Genomic DNA, 24,042 nt, shown 5'->3' with positions numbered 1-24,042 from the left:
AATGTGATTGCCGCCGCAGGGCGATCCATCCCGCCAGAGCGGAATGTCTCCCCTTGGCTCTCCAGTGCCACGGTGGGCCACGCACAGACGCTGCAGCCCAGCCCAGAGGAAGGCTGCCACCCGATGCCAACCAGGCCCCTTCAGCCCGCTCTCGCCTCTTGCCCAGAGGCCCGGGACAAGCAGGAGGCACCGTGGGAGCAGCAACGGGCTTGGCGGCGGCAGGCGTCCCCTGCCCAGACTGCCCACCAGTCACCTGCAAGGGAGCAGTGGCGGCTTTCAGGCCGCTGTGCACCGGTGCAGCTAGGTATATTGCTGTGCCTGGGCCTAAGGACTTCACAGGATGGAGGCAGGCTCTGGACGGCCACAGGCCTCTTTTCAGCTCCGCGGCACACAATTCGGCTCTCTTCCAGCGCCTCCCACTGCATTCCACGTTTTCAGATTCCTCCTGCATTCCGCACATTCGAACAAAGCTTTTGTCCAGCCCCATTTGTGAAAGCGGCCTCTGCACCTGTGCCATTTTTCACGTTCAGCTCATTCAAGTCACAGCGCCGGCATAACGGCAGGGACTAAACAGCCCCTGCTGCTCATCTGGGTGGGCCCAGGGCTCCAGATGCTGGCCCAGAGCACTGCCACGTCCAAGTGGGAAGGCCAAGCAGGAAAGAGGAGGAAGATGACCCCTGCCCACGTGCAGAGAACCTGTCGCTTCCTTCTTGCTGCAGCATCCTGGCCATCCTGCAAGGAGAAGCCCTCATGGCACAGATACCGGCATGGAAACCACTCCAGATGGCAGCTGTGGATCCCTGGGCCAAGCGGGATACGCGGCGTGACGAGCTGCTTGCTGCGGTGCCTTGTCTCCAAGGAGCACAGTCTTTCTGAGACTGGAGTGGCCAAGCCACTGCCCGAACTCTTGCTGCCAGATTCTTTCTCTTCCTGGACCCAAAGACAAGCGCGTCTCTTGCAGGGTCGGTCCCAACTCCAGGTGCGGCCAGGAGCTCCCGTGACTCACAGCACCACGTGCCCTCTTGCGGATTACCCCCTCGGGAGGTGTTAGCAGCCCACCGAGCTCCCCGGGCTCGGCTCCGCGACACCCACCCGCTTCCCCAAGGCCCGGGCCCGGCTTTCTCGCGACCACGCTGGCCAGGAAGTCGGCCCAAGCAAGCGCTGCACCAGCAGCGGCCCCGTCCGTGCATGGGAGCTGCGGCCCAAGCGTTTGCCAACTTCCGTCCTCCTTCCCAAGTGAGGGCAAGCCCAGGAAGAAGTCCAGAGGGACGGATTCCAGGAAGGATCGTGAAAACCTTTACTTCTCCCAGGCTGGTGCCCCCCCCGTCTTGGCTGCAGCTGCCAGAGCCGCCCCCTCAGCCAGCCCTGTGGATGCGGCCAGCTGTAGTGCCACACAGCTGCAGGAGGAGACCCCGTCTGGAGACCCTGCCCTTTCTCTTGTGCCTGGAAAGCCACACCATCCCTCTGAGTGCGGAACCAGAGACGATTCCCAAATGGATCCAGATGGAAGATCCCATGCAAGTGGGAAAGACCAGAAAGCAGTGCAAGGCCGCAGATAAGCGCAAAACCAAGATCTGAAAAATCAGGCTGCCTTCCTCGCCTGGAAGGAGTGTCCTTTTCAGAAAGGACTGGGAGAGAGAGCGACCCGTCCAGAGCTCACAAAATAAAGCCTTGATCATTTAAAAGAATTTGCTACGGGAAGATCAAGGGGGACAAACCAAGATGAGGCTTCTCCAGGCTGTCAGGAAATTGAAAAAGTCGACCTGTGCAGCAACTCTTGGCCGAATGCCATACCGGGGATTAAGCACAAAAGGAAACGGAAACGCAGTTGGGAGCATCAAGCTGCTCTTTGGCAACGTTCGGAGCATGCCGCTCCAGCTGGTGCACCTCAAGAAAGATGCTGCCGAGCTGGAAAAGGCACAGAAAAGGGCAATCCACGTGGCCAGACGGATCAGCACGTGCCCCGAGAGGAAAGTTTTTATGTCTGGGAATGCTGCGCCCATAATAGCACTGAGCCGGCGGGGACAAAGTGTACACAAGCATGCACGGAGCGGTGGAAGCCAGGCCCAGGGCCGACCGGGGAAGCTGAGGATGGGCGCCCAGTCTGCCGGCTTCCCCAGAGGCTGCCGATGTGGCCTGCTCCAGAGGCGGGCAGTCCTCGATTTGAGGGAGGCCACTATTTCAAAGGGCAGCCCAGCCGAGGCACGGGACGAGAAGCAGCGACGCGTGAGGTGGAGTGAGCAAACAGGTCACCTGCTGAGGCTCTTCCCCACTGCTGCGGGACACACGGCTCTTTCTAAGTCCGAGGCCTTCTCTGCAAAGTTGCACCCTTGTGTAAATCAGCGCCGGCCAGCTTTCCCGGCGTGGTGTGCCTCCAGATGCGCTGGACGACGATGCCCAGAGCGCCGCAGCCACCGTGTCTCCCTCCCTCCTCCTCCTGGCAGGTGCAATCCCCCCCTTCGGGCAGTGTGTGGCTGCCCACCCCATGGCTGGCCGCTGAGGGAAGAGACTATTCTGGGCTGGTCCTTGTCAGCCCCAGCGTGGCCCTTCCTCGACTGGGAGGCGATCCTCTCGAAGCGGTTACAAACAGGCAGAGAATGTGGATTGGGAAAGAGCACCTCTGCTGCTGATGAGTCAGCCGTTGCAGGCTGAATCCACCCGAGGGCCAGGAGTGGCTGTTCTGCAGGGGCGTTTGGGCGACATTGCAGCATGGATGGGGAAATCCACAAGGTGGGGCAAAAAGCCGGTCAGGGACAACTCGGCCGTCACGTGCACCGTGCCGTTTCGGTGCAGCAGGGCCGGCCGAAGCACAGCCAAGCGGTCAGGCACATTATGCAGTCCGTGAGCAGAGTCGAGCCCATGGCGTTGCGACCGTGTGGTTCGCAGCACCGGCTAGGCCGAAACCAGCAGCGCCTCCCCCCAGAGCCCCATCCAGGTCTCAGCTGCAGTCCGCTCGGCCCCTCTGACAACCCACGGAGAACCGTTGCTCCTCCTCCTGGCTTGCCTCTGGGGACGATGACTCTCCTGGGGGCAAGGGGACTGCTGAACCATGCTTCCCCTCCGCCTCAAGGGCCAAGTGGCCGGCACCGGCAGGAGACGGACCGGCAGCCCTCCCAGCCCCCCGCAAAGGCACAGCCTCTCCTTGGTCTTCCAGTCTCTTGGGGTGCCCTTGATCTGCGAGAGTTCTCAATTCCTCCAAAGAGGGCTCCCCCGGGAGGGGCACGCCAGCTGCCAGGCAGGGGCCGTGGGCCCACACGTGAGCAGGGGCCCACATGATTGCTCCCCTGCTTCAGTGCTGCAGGCTCCCTTTCCTGTCCACCGGGTCTCGGCTGGCCAAGCAAGCGACAGAAGAAAGCGTGGAGCAAGAGCAGCTGTCAGCCCCTGCAGGGAGTCCGCCAGCTCGCCCACTGCCACCCACCAGCGGAAGCTGCGACACAGACCCACGGGCCAGATTTCCCCTCTAATGCCCGAGCCATCATTTCTTTCCTGCCTGCTTCCAGTGGGAATTCCGGCAATGCTGACACAAATCTAACAATCTCAACGGCTTCCATCCTGACCCCTGGCCCGGCCCGGCCCTCCGGGTACACCTCTCTGTCTTGGAGACTCCAGTCACTCAAGCAATTCCTTTAATCTGTTTCTGCACCGAGTCCGACTACCTTGGCTCAGAGAGACTCCTTCAAAATGCGTCACATGTCCCTCACCTTCCGCGCTCACCCACCAGCTTGCCAACCGAACGGCACTGCCGTGTTCAACCGTTCCGCTTCTGACCTCGTGCTGCCTGGTGCGCCTCGATCCCATGCTTCTCACATCCCACACCCCCTTAGCCCCCGTTGTGCTGAACTGGACTTTCCTTGCACCTTTATCCATGTCAGCTGGTAGTTTTCTTCCAGCTTTGATCTGGCTGCATCATTAGCGACGGAACTATTTGCACTTGCCCTTTGCTCTGCTGAGTCGCTGGCCGAGTGCCTTCCGCCTGGGATTTCATCTTTCGGCCCTGTTTCTGGGTTCGTTTTGGGCTGCTTCAGCAGAGGGTTTCCAAGGTGCCCATCCCGGTTGGGAGGGCCCTTCTCTTCGGAAGAGGGGGATGCATCAGAGTGCGGCGCCTCCGCTTCGGCCACCCCGCCTCGGGGCCCCTGCGGGACTCCAGCCGAGGGGAGGACCGGGCCTCCTGGCAACGTGGTGCCCTGCCTTTCGTGACACTCTCAAACCACGCGAGTGTGCGCGTGCCCCGCGTCTCATGACACGCCGAGGAGTCAGGCTGTGCGCCCAGGGAGGCCATCACAGGGTGTAATTCACGCCATTCCCACAAATGAACAATGCGCCAGAGAGGTCCTCTCCCGTCATGCGTCTTGCACGATTCCCCTTCACTGAATGCCCGAGATCCAAGATCATGAACGGAAACAACGTCCACTTCCTCCTCCCCATGCATAGTTTCCTACCCCTGTTCTGCCCCCGTACATACTCGTACTTTCCTTTTCGTCTAACCTTAAAAGCCCCCGTTACTGTCATCTTCCCTCAACAGGAAGAGGTTCTGGGGCTGATTGCTTTAGTCACTCCTGTCCAACTCACAGAACCGTTTTTGAGATGTGACAACCGCAACTGCATTCGGTCACCCATGAGTGGGGCGGACATCCTCTCCGCAGGGTGGTTTGCAGTCCTCTCCCCAGCGCTCTCCAACAGGCCTTTCGCCCTCTTCCCAGCCCCGGCCCACAGAGCCCCCGTCCTCACGTCTCGGCCGTCCTCTCGGCCAGCTCAGGCTCCCGGTCAACTTGTGCATGAAATTCAGCTTGCCTGCTGCGACACACACACGGCTTCATGCCTGCCCGCCCCAAATCCCCACTGCCATTCTGGGCCCAACGGCAGGGCCAGCTAGTCCAGCTCTGGCAGGCAGGACCTGCGCAAGGCAGCGGTTTTCCCAGCCTCACTGCCGGAGACCCTGCAGCCTGGAGAAGCCAGAGACCTGAACCTGGGGCATGCCGCTAACCTACCTCCAAAAAAAGAGGAAATGCACGGCCAAAAAAGAGGGCAGGCGTCTGAACAGCATTTGTATACATACACAGTGTAATATGTGTATTACAAGCATATATTTGGAAATGCTCCCCACCATTCTTACTGAAGTAAGATGCACCCCTCCCTAGAATTCCAGGCGCAGGGCCCGTCTCTCGGTGGAGCTCTTCATCTCTACGCTAGCCTTCGGCAGGACGGTCCTCTAAAGAGGAAGCTTCTCAAACAGAGAACTGTCCTCCGTACAAGAGGACACATGACCACCTCGCCCCCACATTTGTACTTCATCGCTGTGGACTGGCACACAACAGGAAGTAGCATTTCTCTACCTCGGGCCATTTACAGGATTGATGTTTTTTTTCTTACATTTTTCTTTTATTTATCTTGGTTTTCTTACATCTTTGATATAGACCTGGAGCCTGGGGTTGTCCACCACCCCGGTGCAGCCTGAAGGGCCCCGCTCCACCTCCTCTCTTACGGCAAACTCATCCCCCAACCAGACTCGGATGGGACAGCATTTCAAGTAAGAGGACCCCTCCAACCAAGGAGTGCTCTCTGCCAAGTAGGAACCCTGGCCACCCTGACAAAGGCTGTGCAGAGGAAGGGGGCACAGAACCCTAGAGGGAGGACACCCCTGGCCTTGTCCTCCTCGTCTTCTGCCTCCCTTCCTTTCCTCGATCCAAGACCCTGCTGCCAGGCACATGCCAAGTCCCTGCCTCAGTTTCCCCTCTCCCATCTTCTGCCTTGCGAGCACAAAGCCCTTGCCCACGCACCAGCCCAGGTGCTCCACAGCCACCCCCAGGGCTGCCTTCTGCGCTTATTTTTTCCTTCCAGGAGGTGCCACAAAGATGATCTCAGGCTCAAAGCTGTCGTGATGGCACCAGGGGTACCTTGCTTGTTCAGACGCCTTGTTTGAGAATAACTGTTTCAGTGGGGGAGGGGGTGCCACTCTGGCCCATGAAACACAGGCTAGGAGGACAAGCGTTGGCCATAATAACACCTGAGGCCAATGGCTATTCTGGCTGGGAATGATGGGATCTGTAGTGCAGCAACAGGCTGGGGCAGGCTGCAGCATCACAACCGTCTTTGATGCATTTTGAGAAACATCGAATTAGCCTCAAGGAGTGAGACGTTCACAATCATATGACTCCACCAGGCCTCTGACTTTGACCTTTCAGCTCTTGCACCAGCTAGAATTCATTCTGAGCTTTGCAGAACGTTTAGAAGCAGTTCTTCCAACTGCCCCGTCAGTCTCCCCACACTAAAAAGAAAAAAAGAGGGAGAGAACGAAGCGTGGAATGAACACAAAGCTGGCTTTGCTCCTTGTTCCTATCCTGCATCAGTAGAGATCTCCCCTGCAGATCAGCCCTTCTTACCCACAGAACACAGTTCCTTCCTCCGTGAACCTGCCTCACTCCCATCAAGTTTTCCGTCCGTTTCTGCCACCTCCGCAAATCTGTACTGCCAAAATGGGTATCTTCCAAATTTTGCAGTAATTCTGCAGGAAAGCCAGGTGCCCTGTTACCATGAGGAAATCCTTCCGCTTGAAGGGACCTTTCACTGGATAGACTCTCCGGTCTGGTTTGAAAGTGGAGGGAATCAACCAAACGGTAAAGGAGAAGCAGCACAAACGGCACAAGTCATAACTCTGGAACGTGAACACAGAAGGGTATCACCTTTTTAGAAAGGACAGGAAGGGAAAGAGCGGTGGGGGGGTGGCTTTATACATCAGGGAAGGGATAGGATGCAGTGAGATAGAATGCAGCACAGATGGGGATTCGGTAGAGGCAGTCTGGGTGAACTTAGCGGTTTTGACAGGGAAAGAGACCTGGCAGTGGGGGTATGTTATCGCCCTCCAGGTCAACTTGAGACCTGGATGATGTCCTGACAGGCCAGATTCTAAGGATATCTCGGGGGAGAGACACAGTAATTATGGGAGATTTCAAACTCCCGGATATTACTTGGGAGACTCACTCAGCGGTGACAGCCAGGTCACGTCGCTTCCTAGAAGCCATAGAGGGAGGGTTTTTCACACAGAGGGTCCGAGAGGTGACAAGGGGGGAAACATCCTTGACTTGGTCTTGACCAATGGGGAGGAGCTGATAGATGAAGTACAGATCATTAGGGGAGCTCTGGATGCGAGCGATCACTCCATCCTTTGCTTTGAGATCAGGGGACTGGGGACGTGCAGCAGGTCGAGCACTAGAAGCTGGGACTTCAAGAGGGCCAACTTTGGCCAACGGAAGGCCAGACTGGGGAAAGTCTCCTGGGATGGGTTGCTGGAAGGCAAGCGAGTTGAGGAGGGGTGGATGGCACTCAAAAGGGAGGTTTTGGAGGCGCAAGCCTTGACGATACCTCTAGTCAGTAAGGTGGGGAGGTGGAGGAAAACGCCGCCATGGATGCGAAAGGAGGTGGTTAGAGGGATTAGACGAAAGAGGAACCTCCGTAGGAAATGGGTACTGGGGCAAATAGACAAAAAGGTATACCGGGAGGAGGAGGCCCATTGCAGAAGGATTCTTCGCAAGGCTAAGGCTGATTTTGAGCTGAGACTTGCCAGGAATATCAAGAGCAACAAAAAGGGCTTCTTTCAGCATGTGAATAGGAAGAGGAAGGGGAGACAAGTGGTGGGACCACGAAATAAGGAGGAAGGAGATCCGGTGACTGATATGAGGGAACAGGCACAGATGCTAAATGACTATTCTGCCTCTGTCTTCTCCCCAGAGCAGGACAGGGGAGATCCGCATAGGAGATTAGATGAGGCCGGGGACTTAGGGGCACAGATTAGAGTCACCCCCCTAGAAGTCAAGGGCTTCCTTGGGGCATTGAACGTTACAAAGGCGCCAGGCCCCGATGGGTTACACCCGAGAGTACTTCGAGAGTTGGCAGGGGTTCTCTCACACCCACTGGCCTCCATTTTTGAGGCCTCCTGGAGAACGGGTGAAGTCCCAGAGGACTGGAGAGTGGCGTCAGTGGTCCCAATTTTCAAAAAGGGTAGTAGAAGGGACATGGGGAATTACAGACCTGTTAGTCTTATGTCCATTGTAGGAAAAACAATGGAAAGGCTCATAATAGAGAGAGATCTAGTGATGCTAGACAGGGAAGGGAGGCTGACAGCCACACAACACAGCTTCCGCAAAAACAGATCCTGCCAGACAAACCTTGTGGAATTCTATGACAAGGTTTTGAGATGGAGGGGATGCAGTGGATGTGGTATACCTGGATTTCAGCAAGGCCTTTGACAATGTGCCCCATGATATCCTGGTGGAGAAACTGAGGAGTTTTGGGATACACCAAAGCACTGTCCAGTGGATTAGGGAATGGTTGACTGACTGAAAGCAGAGGGTGGCCAGTGACAAGTGGGGTCCCCCAGGGCTCTGTCCTGGGGCTGATTCTGTTTAATCTTTTCATCAATGACATGGCAGAAGGGGTGAACAGTTGGCTTATCAAATTTGCAGACGATACTAAAACTGGGGCAGTGGCCACAACTGAGGAGCAGGTACTCCAGATCCAAAAGGACCGGGACAAACTATGGAAGTGGGCAGGAGACAACAGGATGGCATTCAATGTGGATAAGTGCACCACATTTATTTTCCTGGGCTCCAAGATCACCGCAGACGGGGACTGCAGCCAAGAAATTAAAAGACGCTTGCTCCTGGGGAGGAAAGTGAAGGCAAATCTAGACAGAATACTAAAGACCAGAGACATCACCCTGCCAACAAAAGTGCGTATAGTCAAGGCGATGGTTTTCCCAGTTGCAATGTATGGCTGTGAAAGCTGGACATAAGGAAGGCTGAGCGCCGAAGGATTGAGGCCTTTGAATTGTGGTGTTGCAGGAGACTCCTGCGAGTCCCTTTACTGCATGGAGATCAAACCGGTCAGTCCCAGAGGAGATCAACCCTGACTGCTCTTTAGATGGCCAGATCCTGAAGATGAAACTCAAATACTTTGGCCACCTAATGAGAAGGAAGAACTCCCTGGAGAAGAGCCTAATGGTGGGGTCAATAGATGGCAAAAGAAGGAGGGGACGGCAGAGAATGAGGTGGCTGGATGGGGTCACTGGGGTGGTGGGTGTGAGCTTAGGTGGACTCCAGGGATTGTGGAGGATGGGAAGGCCTGGAGGAATGTGGTCCATGGGGTTGCGATGGGTCAGACTCGACTTCGTGACTAGCAATAACATGGTTTCAGGAACTGTCTGCTCACCCAACTTGTGCATGTGCAGAGAGAGAGAAAAGTCCTGGGCCATCCACAAAGGTTCGGAATGACTAAAGGTTACAAGCGGCACAGTGAGATAACCCACGGCGCTTCTGAAGCTGGTGGAGATGATAAGGGCAAGTAGACAGAAACCACTCATTTGATGACAAAGACGGGAGGTTTTTCGGATGAAGAAAGATGCTGCCATGCCTGAGGAAGAATTTGCCACCCCTTCTGCAAACACAGAATATTCAGTGGCACCTGGTATTCTCAGCACAGGTGTGCCTTTGCAGCACTGTTAGGCCTTTTGTCCAAAACTGAAAGGCACTGCCAGAATGCAGTCGGACAAGTACGGCTGGGCTGCGCATAAATCAGGACAGGCGAAGGGGTGAGACGGCCCTGTAAATCTCTCTCCATCACGAACCAGAAATCCAGCAGGGAACCAGTGTGTGCTCCCAGAACTTCAGTGGTGCTTGGACCTGGACTGGCACCCCCTTCCACGAGGACACCAAGCTCCAGGGAGCAGAGGCACCAAGGCATGGACGGAGTGCTAGCCTCCGGGCCAGGGCCCTGTCCAACCTCCATCCCCTGGGAATGGCAGCACCTGGGTCCCTGCTGACCTCGCCTGGGCCCTGCAAGGTTCAGCCTCCTCTTGGACTCACTATGCGATGGCGACCCACACGCGTCCCAGGCAGGACACTCGCCGGTTCTGGACTCTCAGAGGGAGCCTGGACATGGACACCTTCCCAGCCTAGTGCCCTGCACATATGTGGGGCGGAATGCCCCTCTCCTTAGACATGGTGGGCACGGGCTGTGCAGTCCAACACACCTGGGGGCACCCAGTTGGTGGAGGTGAGAGCAGAGCAACGCCAGCTTGGAAGGGGGAGGGTGTCAGGAACCAGGTCCCCCCCCCCCCCCAGCCCTTTCAAGCCACAGGCAGTTCTTCGGCAAAAACGATTTCCAAGCTTCATGCAACAAGTGATAGCCAGCAAGGGATCCTGGAACAGTCAAGTTGGAAGGCGCCGAGAAAACCATCGGGTCCGCCCCCCGCTGGTGCAGGACACCAAGCCGCACCCTCCCACACAGAGGGCTGCCCAGTTCCTTTCTGGATGCCTCCAGGGTGGGAGAGCCCCCCGCCTCTCCAGGCAGCCAGTCCCACTGCCGTATTGGTCTGGCAGAGAGGAAGCTTCTCCTGATGTCCAGCCTGGCTTTGGGTTGCCGCAGCTTGACTTGATTCTTCCGTGCCCTGCACTCTGGCATCAGCAAGAAGAGACCTTGACCTTCCTCTTTGTGGCAGCCTTTGAGGGACTTACAGAGGGATACTGTGTCCCCCCTCAGCCTTCTCTTCTCAAGGCCGAACATGCCCAGTTCCCTCAGCCTCTCCTCACAGGGCAGGGTTTCCAAGCCCTGGGTCATTTTTGTCGCCCTCCACTGGTCCCTTTCTAATTTACCTGCATTTCTCTTAAATCTTGGTGCCCAAGACTCCAGGTGGGTCTGACTAGTGAGGAGTTTAGAGGAACTACGACTTCTCATGATTTGGAAGTGACACTTCTGCTAATGCAATTCATAGCAATTGCCCCTTTGGTGATTGGCTCATGTTTAGCCTATCGTCTACAGTTACTCCACATCCCTGAGCAAACCCAAACGAAAGCCTGTTTCTGGGAACCGCCCAGGCGCCTGGTGTGCACATCTCTGTACCAGCCCCCAGTCAGCCAGCTATTCCATCCCGACGCCATGAGCAACTTCTGTGCCCGACAGGGGAGTCTCCAAAGGTTTCCAGAATGCTTTGGACCATGGTGCCTCCACCGGTCCTTGGCTCTGGCAGGCTTACCCCATTTTAAGCAAGGGATGGATTTCCCCCCTCACTTTCGCTCATACGGAAAAGAGCAGGGGGTCAAGCTGCACAGAACTGGAGCATTTTCAGGGGTCCGTAAGGTTTGGCCGCCCACCCGAGTGAGTCAGCAAAACGAAAGTGCAAGGAACGGGCAGGGCTCAGGGACCTTGTGGCTGCTCAGCAAAATATGAAGCCAGCGAAGTGTCTTTCCCCTTCCAGCTCAGTTCCGGGTTGTTCTTCCAATCAGTCCCAGATCCTAAAGGAGAGTAGAATTCTTCGCTGGGGCAGGTTGTACGGCAAGAGTGCGGCACTGCAAGACTTTTCCGAGCATAACAACACAAAGAAATGCCAGGGTCAGCAATGCGGAAAGGATTCTGCTCCCGGGAAAACCAGAGAGTAGGTGGGTGTTTTGGCCTGAGCCGCAGCCTGAGAGATGCTGGATATATTAAAGGCACCTTAATAAGAGACCTGATAGCGTGTGGAATATGGGGCACTGGAGGGCAAGAAAGACTGAAGGCTGCTGAGGGAGGCAGCACACGGAAAGAGGGCGTGACGGGCAATAAATCAAGCTGTCAACACGCAATAGAAAACGTCTCCAGAACACAGCAGCATAAATAACTGTGGCCAACCTTCAGGGGTGTGGGGGAGCCCTTGCCATTGCAATTAAACCTTGGCACCAGTGACAGGATTATCCCCAAGTACCTGGCGAAGCCAAATATTCCACTGGAAGAAACAAACTCCGCATTTGCAACCCAAAGACCAAACAAGAAATACAGGTTGGAGCTTGTGGTTGCAGATGCCCGGAAAGCAGTGCAAGAGTCCAGGGGAAGGAGCTGGTAAAGGCACAATCCCAGAAGTTGTTGACAGTGGAGTGTGAGGTTCTGGGAAATCCAGATCAATCTAGATGCTGGATCGAGAAAGGTTTCGAAGGGAATTCAGAGAGATCTCCATACGCTCTCGCGTATTCCCTCCCGGTCCCTGTTTGGACAATCAGAAACAACCTTGCCTTCATCTTCCAGAGCTGATTCATCCTGAGCCAGATGGGTCTGGCCTCCTCTCACCTTTATCCCAGGGGATGCTTTAAAAGCTCCCTCGCTGCCTCTTTTACGTTTGTTTATTTAAGGCGTTTGTGCACCACGCAGCCACTAGCTTCTCCTGACGGGATGCTGAGACAAGGGGCCAGCTCCACTTGGGACCTTCTCGCGTAGCTCCTGCGTATGTCAAAATATTCCCGGCGCTTAACAAATCTGGACACGAGCTCTGTGCCACACTGTCACCCCCCCCCCGAGGCCTTCTGTGGTTAAATGTGGCCGGCACCACGTGCTTCCATGTACCCGCGCCAGGGAATGGGAGCCGGGTGCTGCCGCTGGGCCGCATCCCGGCGTGGGCTTCCCCTTTGTCGGGCCCAGCGAGGTTCTCCTAAGACTCTTTCTGCACCCACCCCCTGCAGTTGAATGATGCTGACTTCTCGCGCGTTCTTCTTTCCTGCGCTGTCTTTGCACAAGCACTCCGTGTGTCAGCGAAGTGTGAACGGTGCGCGGGCCCAAGCATGCCTCGCTCGTTCAGCGGCAGGACCATTTCCACCAGGTCACAGGAAGGCGGTGTGCGAGGCGGCGCAGAAGCGGGCGCCCTGCAGGCTCCTGCCCGGGCCACCGCGAAGCGAAGCGAAACGCTCCGAGGGTCAGCGTCGGACAAGGGCGCGATAAGGCTGCTGGCAGGGGAGCGATTGCCAGCGGGCGGCTGGGGCTCCGGTACCAGGCGGCGCTTGTTCGGCCTCCGTGGACGCTCCTCTGCACACACAGCATCAATGGCATTTCAAGGGGGAAAGAACAAGAACTCGTTTGTCCGGCTTGGCTCACTCCCTCAACTCGCTGGGCTCGTTTTGCAGAAGCTGGGGACGCGGATCGCCGAGGGACACGAGGGACACGCAGGGAGACGACACACCGCTCTCTAACTGGAAGGCTGGGGAAAGCGGCGGAAGCGCCGGGTGGGTGCGTGTGTGCCGCGAGACACACGTCCCGCAAAGGGCTGCCTCTGCGAGGACCCTTCCGCCGCCCTGCCCAAACCGGGCGCCCTGCAGACGTGCCAGACTGCAATGCACATCATTCCCAGCCCACGTGGCCTTAGGCTGCCTGGGCATCTAGGCTGGAGGAACAGGGGTAGGGGAGTCCCATGAGCAGGATTAGGCCCACGGGGCAGAGGGCCCCCACTCAGGCTTGACAAAATTAACAAGGTGACCCACTGCCCCTCTCAGGAATTGAGGTGGGGGGTGGGGTTGAAGGAATTGTGTTCCTCTCTTAATGTGGGGTTTTATTGTCTAGAAAATCCATTTGGATGCTGTGCTCCACTTTGTTATATTGTAAGACCGTCCCGAGACCTCAGTAGTGCGTGGCATATAAAAGTTTTAAGTAAATAAACAAACAAACCCATCACTCAGTAACGAACTGGCTGAAGATGCGCCATGCTGGGGAAGGGGGCGGAAGAAGCCCCCAGGCGTGGCCTTCCCTCTGCAGCTGCCTCTTCGGGCCAGCCGCCCCCCCTCCAAAGAGGAAAGCAGGCTGCCCCTGCCCCGCGGGAGGGGCCGCCTGCACCGTGGCTGCTGCTCAGCCCTGCGTCTCTGCCCGTTTCAGACGCCGTCTCGAGACGCTTGGCTGCTCGGGCTGCGTGGCACCGTGCAGGCTGCCATCCAATCCCCAGAGAGCTTCAGCTCCTGGGCATGGCAGAAGCGGAATCGGTCCAAAGCAAGCTGCATGCTGCCCCCCCCCCCTCACAGGGAGCTGCGTTATGCCAGGCGAGACCCTGGGCCCACCAGTCCCGTTCCTCCGGCCTCCTCTGACGGCCCCGCTGCGGGGGAAGGGCCTTTGAACACGCAAGGGGGCAACGGGGGCCTTTTGCGTACCCACAGGTGCACCGCGGCCAAGGGCTGGCCCCGCTCTCTGCCGGTTAACCCGAGAGACAGCAAGCCCCCTGAGGCCTCCAGCAGCAGAAGGGACCAAACCTGGCTCAGCCTTCCCTTAGGGAGGGCGTCTCTTTCGTGCGAGCCCCCACCCCACCCCTGCCCCGCTCACTCATCCTGCCTTGCAGGATGGCCCTTCATGGTCCCTACAGCCTGGGCTTCCAGGAAAGCCATCTCCCGGGCTCTGGAACGCCCTGCCGGGAGAAGCTGCCTCGGCTGCCCGCCGCTGGCTTCGCAGAGCTTGTCTGCGGTGCACTGGGGGCTTCGATGAGTCAGGTGCTTCTTCTCTTTGGGATGCACTGTAAGTAACTGAGCAAAGGAACTATTCCAGGCACGGCAGGGTGGTTGCTTCATTCTTGTGCCCAGGGGCCTCTTTAAAGGCTGGTGGAGCAGCTCGGAGCAATTGCACACTCTTTCCACGCTCGCTCAGCAATTGCTTCCGCCAGACAAGCCTCCCTCCCCCCACCAGGCCAGCAGTGGAGATTGGGGCTGCATTCTGCCCCCCCCCCCCCCCGAGGATGGACCCCCTGTGAGCGAAGGACCCGGTGGCCGAGCTATTAAGTTTCTGGAGGCAGCTGAAACTTCAGGGTGGCCAAAGGCGGGTCTGGAGGGAAGAGTCAGCCAGCCCCGGTTCGCTCTAGAGTCGCGGGCACAAGCCCTGCGGCGTTGTTCCCACCCCACCAGCGCCTGCTTCGCAACGCATGTGACGAGCAAAGCGGTGTCAGTCTAACCCGCAGGCACTGTGCCTGCGCACTCCAAAGAGAAGGCAAGTCGTCTGGAAAGGACACACACGGAGCAGCGGTGCTGCGCTTCTGACCCACCGGGCGACCCATTCGCCAGCCCCACAAGCACTGCCTGGTGTTTTCCTCCCTCCCGCCCCAGCGCCACGTCGCGAGGTCGGACGGCTTCTTCGAGAGTGTTTCTCTCCTTGCCACATTTTCTGTGTTAACGGGGAAAGTGGGAAGAAGCCCTAAGGAAACAGGGAGGGTTCTGAGTAGGAGACAATCTTGGTGGGACCACCCCTCAACTTCCGAGCTTGAGTGAGGGTCCCGGAGGCACTGAAGCTTTGTTCGGAGGCCCTCCAAGCTCCGAGTGGGTCAGCTTGCCAACTGGACAAAGCTCCTACTTCAGCCCCCATGGCCTCAACTGTCCCTGTTCATTCTTTTAATCCAGTCAGTTCCCAATGTTCTCTTGGCAGACCACAGACAGTTAAAAGACACGATGCCACACAAACAGTTGAAAATATAAAGTACAAAACTGAATTTGACCTGTTCTGGATACTACCTTTGCCAATTTACAGCAAAAATTATACACTCTTGCAGAAGTGGAAAGAGACTTGAGGACTAGAAACCCGAGCAGGCATTCTAGCAGATTTTTCTCTGTGTCCCATCGTACTGGGCAGCCACGCAAGTATTTCGTACCCATTGGTGTTTCTCCCTCAATGTCTGGCCAGTCATAAAGTGCACTATTCAGTCCTACAGTGAACGAGGTCCTTTGATGTGGGACGCAGCCGTGCCAACAGCCACCGATCACGTCACGGCAGTGCCACAAGCAATGCTGAGAACGGGTGGCCCTCTCCTACAATCAGCACAGGACATTGTGCAATGGCTGACCTGGGGTGTCCGTGTGTGTCTTTCAGTTTGATCTAAGCACCCCCTTGTATTTCTCATGCGACGCCTAGGGAGTCAAACATTGTTGCTTGTGCTTGATCTGCATACCTGACAGTTTGAAGCCGCATCTGAAAACCGTTTCCTCTATGGCCGGGGTCGGCAACCCGCGGCTGCAGAGCCGCACGTGGCCCCTGAACCCCTCTGCCGCGGCGCTACTGCGCACATCACGGCCGCCGCCGATCCGAGGCCCGTGCCGGCACAGCGCTTGGATAAATCGAGGAAAAGAAAAGTTTCCGAAGAAAACCAAACGTTTAATGATACCTGGGTAGATTCATTTGCTTTTACTGCTGACGAACTTATGGGGTTTGCTGTTTAATGCATGCAGCCCTTTAGCACTGACTTTGACCCTTCAGGAAGCTGTTCTCCTATTCAAAATATATGAAAGGAGTCTTACTAGTTTATAATGTAAGAATAAAAATAACGGTGTTTAGAGACTGGACAAGAGCTGCAGCTAAATCATAATGCAGAGATACATAGCATTAAGGTAAAAAACGATATATGCAGTGTGATCTTCATGTCAGACGTCAAAGGGGTTTGCGGCTCCCGGGGTTTTCTTTTGTGTGGGAAACGGGTCCAAATGGCTCTTGGAGTGTGAAAGGCTGCCGGCCCCTGACCAAGACCGTCTCTACTTGAGACCCTGAACTTAATTCATTTTTAAGATAAGCTTTACAACTGAATTGATTGTGTCTGTTGGGCCAACAGAGTAAAAAGACTGAATTAATGTGCTGGATTCCTTTTAGAGACTGATCAAGGCTAATAAGAGATGCCTACACATTTCAGATACTTTAATAATAATATTAATAATAATAATTATTATTTATTATTATTGCCACCACGATCATTCCCCGCAGGAATGTTAAGTCACCTTCTGCACAATTCCAGGTTGGAAAACCTCCTGAGAGGTCTGTGCCCCTGGTAGGAGGTGCCGAAGGAAAAGGGGCCAGGGCAGAAAGCGCCCAGATGCCAGCCCACAGTCGCCTGACGTGCTTAATTCCAGGAAGGGCCCATTCAAAGCCAGCCAAAGGGGGTTCCTGAGCGATCAGAAAGGAAAACCAGAAACAAATGCAGGCATTCGAAACGCCTTTACAGCCACCACCGTGTGGGCTCAGTCCGTCATCCTTGCTCACTTCCGCACTTGCCCAGAGCACAGGCACCGGGCAGTGGGTGGAACGCTGCACAGGAAAAGTGCATTAGCAAGACAAGATCTGGGAAGGACTGCAAGAGCCAGGAAGCTTGGTTTTAAGGCCCTTCCGCCCGTCCTTTGTGGGAAAGGTCATAGGTTTATGGAGCAAAGTCTGCTTCGCTCCAAGGTCCCCCCTGCAGCGGCGCTGAGGGCAAAGTGGGGAGGAAATGGCACTGGATAATCATTAGCAGCGCAGCACAGGTGTTTGCTCAGGCATAGGGTGGGTCAGCTACTCCATCTAGCCCCACCTTTCACCTGTGCCCCACAGGGAACTCCAAGCGCAACCAGTGATGCAGCCGGGTTGAAGGATTTAACTGGAGGAGGTCTTACAAACAAAAGCCGAGGCTTCCTGTACCCTCGCTGCAAAGCACAGGCAAACACTTCCGTTGCCTTTCCCACCACAGCCGCGACTCTGTGCCAACAGCTGCCTCTGATTCGAAACCCTGATTCCAAAAAATAACTATGCACTTCAAGCAGGTGGAGTTTTGCTTCCTTAAATGCTATACTCTAGTAGTGGGGTGCTTGCTTTTAAGTTTGGTAAAGCTTCAACACTCTGTTAGGTAGCGTAAATTGTTATTTGCTTTCATTTCAAGACCGCCTCATAGCCAAGGCTCCCTGGCAGCGCATCCCAATTTGCGAAGTACAAAGCGAGGCCAAGCAAAGCAGAGCCCTTCCAAAGCATGCAAGGAGCTGCCTTGCCGTCCTGCTGAAGAGGCAGCACCACGATGGGGCATGAATGTAATGCTGACGTGACCGAGCAGGGAAAGCGGGAGAAGGAAGAGGAGGAGGGAGATCAATGTTTAAGGAGCCTACGGATCACCTCCATGGCACCTCAAGGTACACTGCTCTCAAGCCTGGAGGCTCCGCTTAGCTGGCACGCCTCACAGAGCTTCACAGACTGATCTCTTGAGAACCTTGTCGCCTGTATCCTCACCGGCCAAATTCTGATCAGTTCGAAGGATGTGCCTCATTTCCTTCTTTCTTTCTCCCACCGGAGTTTGGCTGACCCTCGCATCTTTCCTAGCGAATTAGCAGAGGGCACGACCAGAGGTCGCTGGATGGGGCCAGCCTCATCGGTTATCCGGGATGTGTTGGTGTCTCTTCTCGAGGGGAGAACGCCCACAATCGTGGCACCAGCACCAGCTTCCCCCGTGTCATCCTCACAACGCAGTGAGTGAGTGAGCGAGTGAGTGAGAGACACACACCCCAAGCCGTCGTTTCTACCTGGCTCCGAGGGGAGGGGGGTTCCGCAGGCCCGCTGCTGGCACTGGGGGGCTGCAGACGGTCGGCTGGACCTCCCGAGCTCCTCCCAACACCCCCCGCCTTCATTTCTCAAAAACTGCGTATCTCTGTCCTCTCCCGTAGAAGTTACGCTCCTTTTTCCCGCTGCTTCCTGCATGGAACCCAAGGTAGCTTTCACAGTCTCCTCCCCTCCCTCTTATCCTCACAACCACCTCGTCAGGTAGGTGAGGCTGACGCTCGGTGCCTGGCCCAAAGGTGCCCGGGGAACTTCGCAGCTAAAGGGGGACGAGATCCCGAAGCTCTCAAGCGCCAGGCCACGGTTCTACCCACTCGACCGCACTGCCTCTCACCGCGCAGAGTTTGACTTTCTCTAGAATTGCGCACGTTGCTCCAAAAACAGAAAACCGCAGGCTAGGGCAAACTTCTCCGAGCAGGCGCCCTCGCGGGCCGCAGGACCACCACGCCCATCTCTCCCAGCCAGTGGCCCGAGACACCTGGAGGCAGCGGGTGGGAGGCGCCCCCGGCCCTTTGCGCCCCTCGTTCCCTGGCGGGCAGGCGGGCAGCCCCCCCGAAGAGCGGCGCGCGAGCGGGCCGAAATCCATCAGGGGAGGCGCGCCGCGCCCCGCCCCGCCCCGCCGGACGGGCGCCCCCTCCGCGCCCGCGCCCGCGCCCAGGGCCCCCGGCGCGGCCGCCCCTACCTGCGCGTCCCCCAGCTCGCCCACGTAGTACTGCTCGAGCCAGCGGCGCGCGTTGCGCGAGTGCCGGTGCGGCGGGCCGTCCAGCGCGGCGCTCACGTCGGTGCCGGCGCGCTCCAGCAGCAGCTGCTGCCCGCCCGGGTGCAGGCGCACGAAGGGCGACAGGTCGTAGAGGCGGCGGCCGGCCAGCACCAGGCACGCGCCCCCGGCGCAGCGCTGGCGCACCTCGGCGCGGGTGAAGCGGCGGACGGGCGGCATGGCGGGCAGGCGGCGCTGCCTCTGCGGACACCTGCGCCTCCCGCGCTCCGCCTGCTACATATGCACGCGCGCCCCGGGCACGCCCCGCCCGGCCCGGCCCGGCCCCGTCCGTGCGCTCGCCGCAGGACGCGAGGAGGGCGCCGGCGCCGCCCCAGCACGCCCCTTCCCGGGCCCGCGCCTCCCGGCCGCCAGGCAGGCAGGCAGGCCTCCCTGCGCGCAGGCCCGGTTGCTCCCGAAGCCGCGGGAAGCGGCCAGCACGCGCGCCTCTGTGCATGTGCAGAGCCGTCCCGGCTAGTCTAGGCGCGGCCTCCCCCAGCCCGGCTCGCGCTCACGCACATGCCTTGGGCAGGCCTGGCAAGCGCTGCCCCGACCCCTGATTACCAGCCTGCCTGAGCGCCCCTCTGGCGCAGCACGGAGGAAGCCCTGGAGCCATCCCTGATCGGAGATCCATTCTGCCTCCTCTGCCACTCCTGCCGGCCGGAGTACGGGCCAGAGGGAGCAAAGCTCGGGAACGCCCGTGGTGCCCTTCACCTTCCTCGCTCTTGCTGCATCAGAGTAACCGCTCCACCCCTGTGGAAAGGGGCCCTCCTGGATACCACCCAGCGCTGGGTCACAGGGGGTGGGAGCCAAGCCCCTCTCCCGGGAAAGGGAGGGTCCCCAAAGCCACAGGCAGCTTCTGTGGCACAGTGACCCTCCATAGCCACACCGAGGGTTGGCCTAGAGAGTTTGGACAGCTGTCTAGGGTGCCAATCCACACACACACACACACACACACACACACACACACCCCGGAAAGCCCTTGCACCTCACCTCATGCGAGGAGTTGAGGAATGCAACAGTTGAGAGGGAAGGTAGTATTTCAGACCTCACCTGGAGTCCTGTGCCCAGTGCTGGGCACCAAGATCTAAGAAAGATGCAGAAAAATTGGAAAGGGTCCAGCGGAGGGCGACAGAGATGACCCAGGGTTTGGAAAGACTGCCCTGTGACTGAGAGAACTGGGCATGTTCAGCCTTGAGAAGGCTGAGGGGGGACATGAGATCCCTCTATACGTAAGTCCCTCAAAGGCTGCCACAAAGAGGGAGGTCAGGATCTCATCTCGCTGATGCCAGAGTGCAGGACATGGAATAATCAAGTCAAGCTGCAACTACCCAGATTCAGGCTGCACATCGGGAAAAGCTTCCTCACTGTCAGAGCAACACAACTGTGGGACCGGCTGCCTGGAGAGGTGGGGGGCTCTCCCATCCTGGAGGCATTCAAGAAGAAACTTGGCAGCCTGCTGAGTGGGACTGTGTAAATTGCTGTCCTGCAACAGCAGGAGCTGGGACCCGATGGCCTTCTTGGCCCCTCCCAACTCGACTGTGCTAGGATTCTTTGACTCGGCGTGTGTTCCGCTCACCCCTGCCAGCCTCTGATTTTCATTCCACTTACCCACTCAGGACCGGATGGCGGCTGGGTCTGGGGTCAAAACACGCACCTTGGAGCGCAGCTGAATCTCCCCTTGGCCCGCTGCAGCTGCCTTTGCCGGTGAATTGGGCTGGGCAAGGGCTGCTCGACTGTGCTTGAGGGAACTGAGGCAGACCGAAAACACAGTCCAGAAAACTGCGTTGGGATCTTAGGCTGTATTTCAGCACGCGGCTCAGAAATTCTTCTTAGTGTGAGCAACCCACTAATATCATGAAGTGAATGAATGAGTGAAAAAGAAAGGGGGCACCACAACTCGATCGCACCACGGCCAGTTCAGGCCACTGCTGGGGCCCCCGTTTATTTTTATTTTTATTTATTTACTGTTAAGATGCATATTGCATTGTCTGCTAAAAGCCACCCACGTGGTGCGTGGCATCTCAAAACGAATCCACCAATCAGCAAACCAGCAACTTTAAAACCACATCTTTTCAGTTGTACTTTATCTTATTTTTTAATTGGACTGCCCTGGAATTGTAATATCACCTACCTCCAGTTTATGCAATTCCAACAATTTGTGAGTACCACCATTATCAATAATATTGATGTTGCCTATTTTCCATCAAATGCAAAATAATGGAATGTCTGCATTATTAAAACAGCTAGTTGGTTTGCTCATAATATTGTATCTTAAATTGCTCAATTTCCTAAACAATTGTGCCCTGGAACAGTTTGTTACAGAACTGATGGGAAAACAATGGATTTCAATTTAATCTGAGGTGAGGTTGCCTCAGAACAGAATTGCTACGCGATCTAAGTCTTGCTGTACGAATAGGAAATAGGGACCATGGCGCTGCCAGATGCTGCTGCTGCTGCTGCTGCTGCTAGTCGCGAAGTTGCGTCCGACGCACCGCGACCCCACGGACGACATCCCTCCAGGCCTCCCCGTCCCCCACCATCCCCGGCGTCGACCTAAGCTCAGGCCCACTGCCCCACGACTCCATCCGGCTAGGCGGCTAGACGGAGTGTGGTGGAAAAGCGCAGTCACCTTGGCTTTCAAAAGAGGCAGCGGCTTCTCTAAAACTGTTCAAAGCACGGGTCCTCAAACTACGGCCCGGGGGCTGGATCTGGCCCGCCGTCACCCCGTGGGAGGCAGCACTTTGCTCACGCGGGGAAAGCGAAAGCGAAAGCGAGCAAGCGAGCCGCTGCCTAGTGCACCTACACCCGCCCCGGCAAGCGTGCCCGCACACACCCCGGCACCAGCAGCTTTCAACCGCCCTCCCATGGAAAGGCTTGAGGACCCCTGGGTGAGAGGGACCTCAAAAGGGAGTCACGAAGCTGAGATCCCTTCAGAGTGTTTGGGAATTGCCCCAAAATCACGCGCTGCCTGAACGCGCGGCAGGGCAGGGCAGGCAGGGAGCGCCAAGCACCAAGCGCTCCCGAAGCCCCGTCAAGGGGCGCGCTGTTAGCAGCCGCTGAGCAGCGCTCTTGCCCAGACGGGCAGAGCAAAAGAGGGCGCGGGGTTGGGTTGGGTTGGGTTAGGACTTCCTGGCCTGACCCATCCATCTCTTACCAGCAAGCAGCTGATAAGAGATGGCTGGAAAACGAGCTGAGGAGCATTCCCCTAACAACATCAGGGCCAGCAATAAAGAATTATTAATATATCGGAAGAAGCAAGTCAGCAAAGCAGTTGGACCATTGGTGGTGGTGGAGTTAAAGGGGTATGCGGTGAGATTTTGGAGAAGCTGAATCTATTCTTTTTATCTGTCTACAGTGCAAAAGATACAGGAAGGGAGGAAGTTCAGGAGGGGAGCCTGAGGAAAACCATTCTCAACTTCTCTGACACACTGAAAGTTAATAAATCGTGAGGCCAGGAGGAGATCCATCCTAGAACTCATAACGAACTCAAAGATGAAACTGCTACTCAGATGGGGTTGTGGTGGACAGCCTGCTGAGAGAAGGAGCTCAGTGCGCAGCTGCTGCGAAAAAGCACAGCCCCATGTTGGGCATAATTAGGAAAGGAAAGGAACGGAGCGCGAAACTGCCGCGTTCTACTGCTCTTGATTGAGTGGTGCGACCACACACCTGAGAATCCTGTGGACCCTTCTGGTCACCACACCTAAAATAGGCTGTTGCAGAGTTGGAAAAATGTCCAAAAAAGGACAACTGAAATGATTAAGTTGCTGGAACAACTTCTCTGTGAGGTAAGGTGGCTGTGGCTTGGACTGTTTAACTTAGAAAAAGTATGACTAACAGGAGAGATGAAGGAAGTGCATAGAATTATGCACTGTGTGATGAAACTGCGACGGAAGATATTTTTTCCTCCCATAATGCTAGCACCCAGTGGAGTCATCCCATAAACACAGAAACATAGAATCAGAGTGAGTCAGGAGGGGCCTCCCGGGCCATCTAGTCTGACCCCCGGCTCCAGCCGGCTCCACTTGCGTCATGCCCACCATGTGCATGTCCAGCCTATCCTTGAATACCCGCACCGATGGGGCCTCAACCACCTCCCGGGGAAGCCCATTCCATGCCCTCAGGGTCCTAACCATCAGGAAGCACTTCCCGACATCCACCCTCCACCCTGAGCTTTGCTCCATTGGAACACGTCCTGCCCTCCGCTGCCGGGGGGGGGGGGGTCACGACCCACCTCTACATGGCACCCCCTCATGCAGCAATATGTCGCTAACAGGTCCCCTCTGAGTCAGACCTGGCCCCCTCCGTATCCATGGGGAGAATCCAGAAAAGATGGATACAGAAGAGCTGCCGCAAGGGCACACCGCAGTCTAAAAGGGGCCCAGACCACGCAAAGTGGACAGGTTACTGGGGCTCCTGCCCTCCTGGCAGGCTGTGTGTGAAGCTCTGGTTTATTTTGTGCTACAGCCTTTTTCTGTCTCCAAAGAGAAGGGCTGGAACAAGGTGTCTACTCGGTTTGGCTTGAAAGGGTTGTGCTTCCCGGGAGGAACCCAAGAGTAACTGAGGGCAACACCCACCACTCCTGACCTGAGGAGGGAAGAGGCCCGGGATCGTGCAGATTGGTTTGTCAACTCCCATGGCGGAGCAGATAAGGACCTTCCAGCTGATGCAGGATCCTGATAAGGCAGAGGTCTGTAGGCGGCTCCCTTGCCTGGGAATCGGGATTTACTGATCTTGCGCAAGGCTGCATTAATAGAACACCGTCAAGAGCCGAGGCAGCGTCAGGGCTCGCTCTGCTGGTCAAAGACCAGCGCAGCAGCCCTGGTACTTGCGGGATTACTACCCCGGCTGCCAGGGCTCTCATGAGCTCCACCTGGGAGCCCTGGGAAAGGAGCTGTGTAAGAACTGGCACTTCTCCCCAGAAGCTGCCTTGGCAACAAATGTCCGTCTGACTTGCTGAAGACCTTCTGGTTTGTGGGCGCCTGGACTTTGTTCTTGGGACTCTGTCTGCAGCCCTGCTCCAGTCACGCTAAGCCTTGCTCCATTTCCACCTGCCTTGCTCCAGCCCTCAAGCTAGCTGCCCGCTTTGGCTTGTCCTCCCAGTTTCCGGATGCCCGGTTGTCTGGCCACGCTTTCCTCCTGGACGGACTGTATCCAGTGCCGCAGCCCCTGGCTCAGACCTTTGGCCTGTG

General features: G+C 56.8%; 1 protein-coding gene across 1 annotated transcript in view; it reads right to left on the bottom strand.

Moving 5' to 3' along the window:
- Positions 1-18,798, bottom strand: part of FA2H (fatty acid 2-hydroxylase) — a 47,202-nt gene extending 28,404 nt beyond the window's left edge. Inside the window, exon 1 of the mRNA XM_044434178.1 lies at positions 18,779-18,798. The gene's annotated coding sequence lies outside the window, so the exon portion shown is untranslated. The remainder of the gene's footprint in view (positions 1-18,778) is intronic.
- Between the last annotated feature and the right edge of the window lie 5,244 nt (positions 18,799-24,042).

Source organism: Varanus komodoensis, unplaced genomic scaffold (genome assembly GCF_004798865.1).
Source record: "Varanus komodoensis strain SLA01 unplaced genomic scaffold, ASM479886v1 scaffold27, whole genome shotgun sequence".
Classification (NCBI taxonomy): Eukaryota; Metazoa; Chordata; class Lepidosauria; order Squamata; family Varanidae; genus Varanus; species Varanus komodoensis.
This window is presented reverse-complemented; position numbering and strand designations above follow the sequence as displayed.